Source organism: Neomonachus schauinslandi, chromosome 3 (assembly GCF_002201575.2).
Source record: "Neomonachus schauinslandi chromosome 3, ASM220157v2, whole genome shotgun sequence".
In the NCBI taxonomy this organism is placed as follows: Eukaryota; Metazoa; Chordata; class Mammalia; order Carnivora; family Phocidae; genus Neomonachus; species Neomonachus schauinslandi.
This window is the reverse complement of record NC_058405.1, coordinates 136,586,882-136,598,138: the sequence shown is the minus strand read 5'-3', so window position 1 is coordinate 136,598,138 and position 11,257 is coordinate 136,586,882. Positions and strand designations below refer to the sequence as shown.

At 44.2% G+C, this 11,257-nt stretch overlaps 1 pseudogene; it reads left to right on the top strand.

The window, feature by feature from the left end:
• The first annotated feature begins 10,592 nt into the window (after positions 1 to 10,592).
• Positions 10,593 to 10,805, top strand: LOC123324535 (annotated as a pseudogene).
• The last annotated feature ends 452 nt before the right edge of the window (positions 10,806 to 11,257 follow it).

The following is an 11,257-nucleotide window of genomic DNA, read 5'->3' as shown; positions in this document are numbered from 1 at the left end:
GGTTCAAACACTGCCTTCAGAAGGTTGCCTTCTCTGTAAAACGAGAATGATAACAAACACACCTATCACATGGGAAATGTGAAGATTAAAAGAGTTAACATAGGTAAAGATCTTCAAATGGTGCCTGGCACAAGGTATGCACTGAAGCAATGTTATCTGTGACTCTGACTGTCCTTGCTGCTGTCAGCTTTGTTCCCACAACAGCCTCCTGCCGGAGTGTGGGGAATTGGAAAGAAAGAAGGCCTCCCTGACAACCTCTCTTCAACCTCAATTCTCTTTACACTAGAGTGCTAAAATAATCTTCCACCAGCAGCATTTCATCGCATTCTCCACTCTTCGAGAATGTGCAATGGGGGGGCGCCTGGGTGGCTCACTTGGTTAAGCGTTGACTCTTGATTTGGGCCCAGGTCCTGATCTCAGGGTCGCGAGATCGAGCCCGCTGTCGGGCTCTGCATTTGGCGGACGTGGAGTCGGCTTGAGATTCTCTCTCCCTCTGCCCCTCCCCCTCCCTCCCCCTCTTAAAAAAAAGAAAAGAAAAGAATGTGCAGTGGTCCCTTTTGCATGTCTTGGGGAAATAACCCATCAAACAATCATGGAAATGTCAGCGGTGTGAGGGGTTCACTATATTTGAAAGAAACAGTTTTGCCTTTTCTTCTCATTCAGCTGTAGCTTGTCTTCCACAATACTTAAAAAGTGGCTTATGGTCATTGTAGGAGCCAAGATTGTGGTTCAACTGCTTTAACAGAGACCAAATAACGGTATTTTAAACAAGCTAGAAGTTTATTTCTCTCTACTTAACACCAAGCTTCTAGGCAACACAGGAGGTCAAGTGGCTGCATTTCATGAAGTCAGACCCTGGTTTCATCCTTGTTGTTGCTACACCATTCTCTAGAGCAGAGGTCAGCAAACTTTTTTTGTAAAGGGCCAGACAGTAAATATTTTAGGCTTCTGTGGGCCATATGGTCTCTGTGACAGCTACTCAACCCCGCTGTAGGAGCACGAAAGCAGCCATAGGGAGGACATAAATGAAGGAATATAGTCTCTAGCTGGGCTGCCATGTTCCTAGCTAAAGCTTGAGGGGTTTTACTACTAAGAAGGAAAGGAATGGGTATCGAGGGTCCATTAGCAATCTCTGCCACAGCACCTGAGAATCAAATTGGAATAATGACAGAAAGATTATCTCCCAAAGATCCTTTGAGTTTTGTCTTCTTCTCATTGCCAAAAATGAGATCTACGATGCTCAGTGACTATAAAATAAACGGCTTTTGCTGTCCAGTGAGACAGACATGAGGGTCGTAGAACCGAGGGGGCAAAGGTTGCTGGTCATCCAACTGGCAACTATCACTACAGAATGTAGTCAGTGTTGTCAAGCCATTTGGTGGAGAATTGTCATTTCATACTGAAAGTAGGTGTCAAAAATCACTGCAGAAGCAAAGTGCTTTTGGCTCTTGGTTTTAATCTCCCACTTGTGTCATTTTTTTTTTAATTTTAAAAATTTGCTGATATCTGGTAAGCCTCAACATAATCCAAAACCCTTATCTAGATGTTAATATTGAGGTTGGCTACCCCACTCCCAGTCCCAAATTTTTAGTTCATGCTGGAAGAAAAAGCCAGGGTGAAGGGCAGGAGGTCAGATGCTCACTTTATTAGAAAAATAAGAGCTTTCTAGATAGACTCAACTGTAAACTATCAATCTGACAAGAAGTGAAGATCTTTTTTTTTTAGCTAGACACATTGCTACCCTGAAAAACCTGAGGTCCTGTTGGTAAGGGGAAGGACAGATTAGTTATCGGAAGAACAAATGACTGTATCTACTATGTGCAATTCGATTGTTGAGTTTGCAACAGATTTATTGAGCACCTGCTATGTACAGGGCACTGTACTGAGCCATAGGAAAGCAAAAATTAACAGTATAAAACATTTGTTCTTGAGGAGCTCATAGTCTAGAAGGGGAAACAGATTAACAAACACATAATCACCATGAAGTATGATAATAGAAGTGTGTATAAAGGACAGAAAGAGTTCAGAACAGGCAGTAGTTCACCCTGACTTTGGAAGGGTGAGAAAAGAGGTCAGAGAAGCATTAGCCGAAACAGAGAATCTCCACCTTCTTCCCAGAGAATAGACTCTGGGTGTGAACAGAGTAGCATCCCATCCATCCATATCATGCATGTGATAGGAGAATGCTAGAATAGTCACATCGAATGTGTGCCAGGGTGCATGCATGTGTGTGTGCATGTGTGTGTGTTTGCACAGGACAAGTCAGCACCAGGAGCAACACCATTTCCCCACCAGAGTCTGAGCTTTACTGCCTGCCGTTGGTATCCTGCATTTTTCCTCACCATGGTGCAAGGGCTTCTCCCAACCCCAAGGACCACTTTCACAAGCCTTACCTTGCCGAAAAATACAATTTGTATATTAAAATATGCTTGGGATATGTATGTTTCTTTCTCTTATTTGGTGCTCACTTGGTAAGAAGTAAAATGAAATGCGTTTCTTAGGGTATGAGGGAATATATGCCAGGAAGTTCCCTTTTTTCTTTTTCAAATTAAAATGGTTTGCTTATATGGCAATATTTATTTTTTTTTGTTTACCTAGAACGCTGCCCATGTTTGCATCCTGGGCTTACACATCGTGGACCCCAACAAGCATTAAAAGCCAGAAGCGGAAGGCTCGGAGAACATATAAACACGGGGAGATGACAGGCCTTTGCGGCAGTTGGAAGCTGGGGAATAGATAATTACATCATTGTCTCGCATTCTGTTCCCACGCGGACTTGCTTAAATGTCATTTCCACTGCAGGGTCTCACTCTTGCCTTCCTCGGAAACCTGATTCAACCTGCGCTCGGACATCCCGAGAGCCGCCCCGCGGCGCCCCACGCGCCCCACCGGGCATTCCTACTCCGGTAGCGCGGGTCCTCGACCCGGCTCTTGTTTCTGATACCTCCCGGCAAAGTTTCTCAATCGATATGGCATCAGCCCCAGCGGCTCCAGGGAATGCAAGCCCGCAGCAGCGTACTTAATCTTGGAGCCAGCTTGTGCTCTCTGCTCGGCTGCTAAACTGGGTAGTTGGCCTACTTGATGTGGCATTATTGCTTCTGAGGTCAGGTGTGAGCGGCGCGGCGAGGGCTGATGAATGGCTGTTGGGGAGGAAGAGCCCCTCCCGCCCACCAAGAGACATTTAATAATGATAGAGCATAACTGCGCGCGCACAAAACTCCGTGTGGCGTGTTTGTGCATCCTCTGGGCTGGAGGTGTGGAAGGATTGGCATCATTATGGAAGGAAGCTTTCAAAGTGGTGGCTTGGGGTTTCCCACACAGAAAGGACAGGGGAGAAGCTAGATGGGTTGTTGTGGCATCTTCAACGATAGTAAATAAAGTTTTCTCTTCCTTCTCAGAGAAAGCAGCAGCTGTAGGATTGGTCCACCCTTTATTTGAGCATGACTTGGAGGCAGTGTGGGGAAAAAAAAGGGGGGGGGGAGGAATTATTTAAATTGTATCAAAATGGAGCATTAATAATATGTTCATCATGGAGGGAGTAATTATTCAGAATGAGAAGGTGGATTTCGCAGTGTAACACCCACTAATATGGAGAAATTCGTATAGAAATAATAATTGAGCATAGCATTGAGCCCTCACCCCCTATTGTTTAGAATGTAACACTATGAAGCCTGAATCATTCTAAAAATGGTTGTCCTGTAAGAGGTTTCAGTGCATTATTCATCTATCTAGCTATTTCCTATTCCGTGCAATCCTTTTTTTAGTAATCAGACAAAGCAGAAAAAAGAAAAATGCTTGGAGTGACCTAAATATTCTGTCTGTTATAAATGAAGGCAGGTTTCTCTGTAAATAAATAGACCACAAAATATTGTCAAGAAAATCATCAAAAGTGTAAAGGTTGGGTTCAGACAGAACCTCTACAGAATCGGAGGGCTTCATTAAATATTTGATTACACAACAATTATCTAATGAATAGGAGAGTGATGACCGGCTTTTCAGAGGTATGACAAGCTTAACGAGTCTTTGGACAGTGCATTTAGGGAAGAGTTGTGAATAATAGTTGCGTGCTCTGGGCAGAGCTCTTGATTTATTCATCCTCTATCCCAGGACAGCGTCTCCTGTAAAGAAGGTCTGCTGTAAGCTTGGATAGTGAATGGAATGAAATAGAAATGAAATGAAGTAGAGGATGGTTTGGGGACACACCTTCTGGGGGTAAGAGGATTGATGCTCTTCTAACTCCACAAGGTTATGTTTTTCCATCTCCCTAGTGGTAAGGATGGGGCTAAACTAATGATCTTAAACTACTGATGTTTGGTTTGCGTGCTGCAAAATCATTTTTTCAAATATTTAAGGTAATTTCAACTTGTCTTTTTTTTTATTATGTTATGTTAATCACCATACATTACATCATTAGTTTTAGATGTAGTGTTCCACGATTCATTGTTTGCGTATAACACCCAGTGCTCCTTTCAATATGTGCCCTCTTTAATACCCATCACCAGGCTAACCCACCCTCCCACCCCCCTCCCCTCTAGAACCCTCAGTTTGTTTTTCAGAGTCCATCGTCTCTCATGGTTTGTCTCCCCCTCCGATTCCCCCCCTTCATTCTTCCCCTCCTGCTATCTTCTTCTTTTTTCTTTAACATATAATGTATTATTTGTTTCAGAGGTACAGGTCTGTGATTCAACAGTCTTACACAATTCACAGCGCTCACCATAGCACATACCCTCCCCAGTGTCTATCACCCAGCCACCCCATCCCTCCAGCAACCCTCAGTTTGTTTCCTGAGATTAAGAATTCCTCATATCAGTGAGGTCATATGATACATGTCTTTCTCTGATTGACTTATTTCACTCAGCATAACACCCTCCAGTTCCATCCACGTCGTTGCAAATGGCAAGATTTCAACTCATCTTTATGATTGTACTTGATCCCATGGCGACCAGTTCTCACAAAGGTGCAAAGAAAATTTAGCATTTTTTATGACTAGTGCAATCTTTTTTATGCACTCCAAACCTTATCACTAGGACAGAGCGGGTGTGGGGATCATCTAGGTCCAAACTGTTAAATTCAATCCCAAGCAACAATTTCCATAGATGGTTTAGGTATTGTTCCTTTTCCGATTTTCTACTCTTCTTCCTGTGCTTCTCTGGTACAGTTTTGTGGGTGTCTGGGGAGAAGACTTTACACTACCTCCGGTGGTGGGGAAGAAGGGGTCTTGGAATGACAGGCTCAGGTCATTGTCCTGTCCTCTAGTTCCTGAGACATGGCTATCCCATGTCCTTCAAGTCCCTGGGTGCCCTGCTGGCATAGATGCTGACTTCTGTGGCTGATGAACTTGTGGTCTGTTTGCGTGGCTCCATCTCTGTGTGGTGAGTTGGGTCCACCTCCATCTTGTAAGTTCTGCACATGCATGAAGTCTGGCTGCTGTCCCCATTTATTCCCAGTCTTGGCAGGCTGCCCTACAGACCGGGACTTCAAGGCTCCTCTGCCTCCACAGTGGGGGCCCCTTAGGCAGGACCCTTGTCTTGGCCCATGCTCTCTTGGGGTGTGGGAGAGATCACGTGAGGCTCTTCCACACATCTGGCAGCCAGGAAGGACTAACTCGGGTGCTTTCCTTGCTTGGCCTTGCCACAGCTCCTGGTTGTGGAGAAGGCATCCTATAAGGTGATCTTCTTCCCCATCCTCACATGAGAAGTGGAGAAAGCCTCTGCTTTTGGCTTCCCTAGACCTGTCGAACACACTTCTCCTCTCCAAGACTTGGGCCCACAATGGGGGAGACAGAAGATACACGTCTCCTCCTTCCCCCTAGGAGGCCCTCAAGGCCTGAAAGATGAAGGCTATTTGCTTCCTATCCCAGGCATGGGACTTCTCCTCTGTTAGCCTGTCCTCCTCCTTCACAGGATGTCATGCCCTGCATTTCCCGGAGACTGTACTCGAGAAGCCGTGGGTGAGACTACCACGTGAGGGAGGAAGGAAGCCCAAACTTAACCATTTTTGAAATATTATCCCCTTTATACGTACTTCTTCATTTCACTTCTCTTCTCTCTTGTTGCAGTACTTTTTCTCTACACCTCAGTAAAACACAGCCCAGTCAATGTTTGAACCCGAGCTTCAGGTTCCTTATAACGTTTGGCACCCATGAGGGGTAGCAGTTTGAATGATAGCTCCCCGAAAGATACATTGCATCCTGGAAACTCTGAGTGTAAGCTTATTTGGAAAAAGCATCCGTGCAGCTATAAATGAAGCTAAGGAGGTCAAGATAAGATCATTCTGGATTATCCATGTGAACAGAGCAGAGAAAACATGGAGAAGACAAGGCCGTGGGAAGACGGAGGCTCAACTGGAATGAGCGGCCACAAGTCAAGTCCAGCCTTGCTGGAAAAGGCAAGGAATGAGTCTCCCGGAGAGCCTCTGGAAATCAACACCTTGATTTCAGACTACTGTGAGAGAGAAATTCCTCTTGTTTTAAGCCACCCATCTGATGGGAATTTGTCCCAGCAGCCACAGAAACAGTTGTGTGAGGTCGTGTCAAGTTGGTTTTCCCAGCCAGACTCCTTGGATTCTGGATTTCATGAGTGTTCAGGAAGTAGTAAATACCATGTGACTGGTTTCTGTGCAGTATTTCTCAATTGCTTTCCTATGCTAGTTACCTTTTTTTCAGAAATACCTCAGTTAATTTTCATATTTGTGGAGCACCTACTAGGTGCTGAACACTATGCGAGGTATGCTGAGACCCAAGATAAATAAGACCCAGTCCTTGCCCTTCAGGAAATTACATGCCAATGCCTATTAGCACAAGAACATAGTGATGTATCTTTTGGTTTACTCTGGAGTTGGGATTCCAAATGGACCTCTTTTTATGCCTCTTTCCCTAGCCAAAAGAATTATTTCTGTACGAATTTGAACCAAGGAATTTCAATGGTTTTCATGCCAGCCCAGTTTTCAATCTTTCTTCCCAGGATTGTCAAATTAGTCCCTGTTTTCTGACACAGACTCCCCAGAATATCAATAATAAGGACAAATATCTCTAGATAATAAGATAACCTGGGAATTAAAGCGTGTACCAGCATTCATTTTGCAGTGATTAGGCCGTGTTGGCTGGACTAGGCCAGATAATAAGTACTAATCAGTGTACACATATGCAGATTAGAGGGGTACTGGGACTGTCCGTGGGAACCTTCAGAGATCACTGAGATCATTAAGTTCGAACACAGATTCAGTTTCCTTAGCCACATCTTTAATTTATTGAGTGCACGGTGAGGGCTGGGTTTACATGATCAACGGTACCCTGTTGGATGTCCAGGATGCACTTGGGATGATGAGACAAGAATTATGGGCATGGGTATTGGGCGCTCTATATTAACAAAAGAAAAGAAGGCCAAAAAAACTGAAGATCTAGAAGTATGCCAGTGATTCTGTAGATATTTTTAAAGACAGCAAGAAGCTGAGAATCTAGAACTGAGTCATTGATTCAGGCTTCCCACGCTTGCTTCCAAGGCAGGAAAGATGCCACAGAAAAGCAAGCTTTGGAATAAAGTAGATCTGGTTTTAAATCAGGGCTCTGACATTGCCCATCATACAATTTGGGGCCAAGGACCTCTCTGCCTCTGTTTCCTCACCTGAAAAATTAAGACACTATTACTTGCCTTTCAGGCTTATTAAAAGATTATAACTCACATTTGTAAAATGCCTAACATGGCGCCCGTCACTTAGTGGTCAGTTAACGAATGAAAACTGTTATTATTTTCCTTTCATTCCTGTTCATCATTTTAGCTGAAGCAGCAGGGAATGAGAAGTGTCAGAGGAACATCTTCCACCGGCACAGAAAGGGCCAGTGGAAGAGTACACTCTCGAAAGAAAAGGAGGATAACATGGAGAGATAGGGGCCATTCAGTCAAGAGGCAGTGGAGAGACCAATGGCCTGGTCTGGGAGTCAGGGCAGCTGCGGTTTAGCCCAGCTTCTGCTGCTGAGCTGCTGGGTGACCTGTGGGGGGCGCGTAGAGGAACCCCCTATGTCTCAGTTTCTTCCCCAGTAAAATGTAGGATTTGAACTTAATTAATATTCCTAAACACCTGTCTGGGAACAAATGCTAGTCCATAACTAAGTTCTCACCGGTATGCATTGACCTAAGAAAAAAAAAAAGGACACTCTCGGTAGTTTTTCACAACACTAAATGGATTACCTTCAAAGGATTGCCTTTAATCTGAAATTATGAGTGCCCTGACTTTTTGATGTTATAATACCCTTTCTTTTGAGAAACGATGGTGATAGTAGATGGTGACTACATCTTGGCAAAATATAAAAAATGGGCAACCTCGTAAGTGCCCCAAAGTTACTGGTGTGTGTGTGTGTGGTGGTGGTGTTTTTTTAACTTATTGGACCATGAAATCCCCAGACTTGGGAGCCACTGAGCTAGATGATCTCAAGTGCCTCTTAGCTGTAAAACCTCTGGCCCTACCAAGTATCACTAATAGTATTTTTCTCTTGGGTTGTTTGCTGGAATGAGAACTTGATCCAAGACAACTGATAGGAGAGATTGCGAGCAATTCAGGCAGGCATGATTTGAGAAGAGAGTGTCTGAAAAGGGCCGAGATGATTGGTAGGCAGTGGGATGGGCCACTCGGAGAGAGAGGTCCTAAGATCCAGGAACCAGGCATGTCCATCATGGTTGAACTACCATTTGGAGGTGGAGAGAAATTGAGATCATCTAACTCAGTGGTTCCCAAGTCTGGGGGATTTTTTGGTTCAGTAAGTTAAAATAAGTTAAAAGAAAAACAAAAACCAAAGCAACATGAGCAGTTATAAGGTTGCCCTTTTTCAAACAATTTTTGCCAAGATGCTATTGTCAATCTAATTTACTATCACCATTATTCCTTAAAATAAAGGGCATTATAACACCAAAAAGTGAGAAAGGGCATGACCTCAGAGTAAAAGACAATCCTTTGAATGTAACCAGGTTAGTGATGTGAAAACCCATAGCTGATGTAAGGAACCCCATCTGGTCCAGAACCAGCATGATGTCCAGATGACATGTGGACAGGTGACGAAGGAGGGTCCAACCAGAAAGAGGGACGCTGGCTGTTAGGCCAGTTGGGAGGGGAGCAGGCATCTCAGAGCAGGCAGCTGGGGCTCTGCCTGAGCCAGCATCAGGGTGTTTGGGAGCTGGAGGTGATCTTTTCATTAAGAATGGGGTTCAGGGCCTCACCTCTAGTCCTGGAGAGGGGCCGATGGATGGATGGATGGATAGGAAGAATGAGGCAGGGCGCCACCACAGGAGAACTTTGGGTAGAAACCTGGTCATCAGGCAAATAAACTAGGCAGAGAGATAGAAGACCAAGAACCAGTTATTCAAACTGGGAGACAAGAAGTTATGGAGCAGAACTGGAATACAAGATTTGGGTGGTGCTGAGCTTACCAACTAGGGCTGCTTACTCTGGGGGTCTCAGACTGGCTCAGCACATTCAAACCATCACTACCCATGTTCCATCCCAGATACTGATATAATTCTTATGGGGTTGGTCCTAGGCCTGGGCCTTTTTTTAGAAGCTTCCTCAGGGGATACGAAAGTGCAGCAAGGGTTGGGAGCCCCTGAGTGATTCAGCGCCTCTGTGGAGAGGAAAGAATCTAAGCTGGTAGGAGAGGGCTGAGATGTGGTTGGGCCTACAGGTGGACAGGTAGTCCGGACAGTGGGGGAAGTCACACAAAGGAGAAGAGAGGTCCCGAGCACATATGCAGGCGTTGCTCCGTGGCTGTCTGGACAGGAGCTCAGGGAGAAACTAGCTTGCTGAAAAATTCAGAGCTCTTCGCTATTCACTGGTATAAGCTAACACCCCCGTTGGGGAGCACTGGCTTAGCAAATATAGCTTTGTGTGTGTTAATTGCTTCAGTAGATGTAAGAAGCATGACAGGTATTCACTCAAGCAGAAAGATCGGAAATTTCTCAGATATCTTCCACTCATTTTATTCAAAATTGAAAGGATATTCTGCTGTCAGCTGGGACATTCTGCTCTGCACAGGAAACACAAAACCTTCATCACCTGCCTGATGGTCTCAAGCTGGAAACCTGAAGAAATGGGCACAGCACCGCTCATTTCTACTATTTGAAGTCCATTGTTAAATTCTGCTTTGAAACCAAAGCAGTAAAAAAGGTTGGGTTCCTCCCCACCTTGGTAGTTTGCCAAGCAAAAGAAAACACCCATTAGAAGAGCTTGAGAACTTTTGGTGGGAGACCTAAAATATCAAATAATAAAGATAATAACAATAGTAGCCAACATTTACTAAGTGCTCACTGTCTTAGTCTGCTTAGGTTTGTGATAACAAAATACCACCGATCGGTTGATTAAGCTAACCAACAGAAATGTATTGCTTATAGTTCTGGAGGCTAGAAAAGTCCAAGATCATGCCAGCCCATTTGGTTTCTGGTGAGAGCTATCTCCCTGGCTTATAGATGGCTGCCTTAATTGTGTCCTTGGGGTGGGGGGGCGGAAGGAGACAGAGGGAGAGAGAGAGAGAGAACTCAGAACTCTCTTGTGTCTCTTCTTATAAGGCATCAACATCAGGGCCCTCCTGCCCTGACCTCATTTAACCTATCACTTCTCAGCCTTTTGGCTAAGATCAAGTGTAGTTTGACCTCATTTAACTTTAACTCCTTATAGGCCCTGTCTCCAAATACAGTCACAATGGGGATTAGGGCTTCAACATAGGAGTTTTGGGGGACACAATTCAGTCCATGGTACTTACTATGTGCCAGCATTGTTTTGAGAACTTTGTACATGTTATATAATTTAATTCTCACAGTGCTATGAGAAAGATACTCTAGTCATCCCCATTTTACAGGAAAGGAAATTGATGCTCACAGAAGTTAAGAAATCTGCCCAAGGTCACATGGCTGTAAGTAATCTCTTTGAAATATGAAGTATACCAAGAAATGAAGAGACAGAAGCACTACTAATACTTTCCCTGATTCTTATAGAATAAGTCCTCTTGGTTATGTCAAGTTCCCCGAGAACTCTATACAGCTAATGAGCTCTGACACCCATGATTAGGAGAGCTATATTGGAAATATGTGATACTTACACCCTCTCTCTTTGCAGTGAACCAAAAGTTCAATTAAATGCACAATCTCACACTTGTTTGTAATACCATTAGGTCAATATTACTTCCTTTATGAATTAAACCAATATTTTTAAGGACCTACACTACTATCAGGCACTCAGACCTTTTTCTCTTCTCAAAGAATTTAAGTGAGGAAGC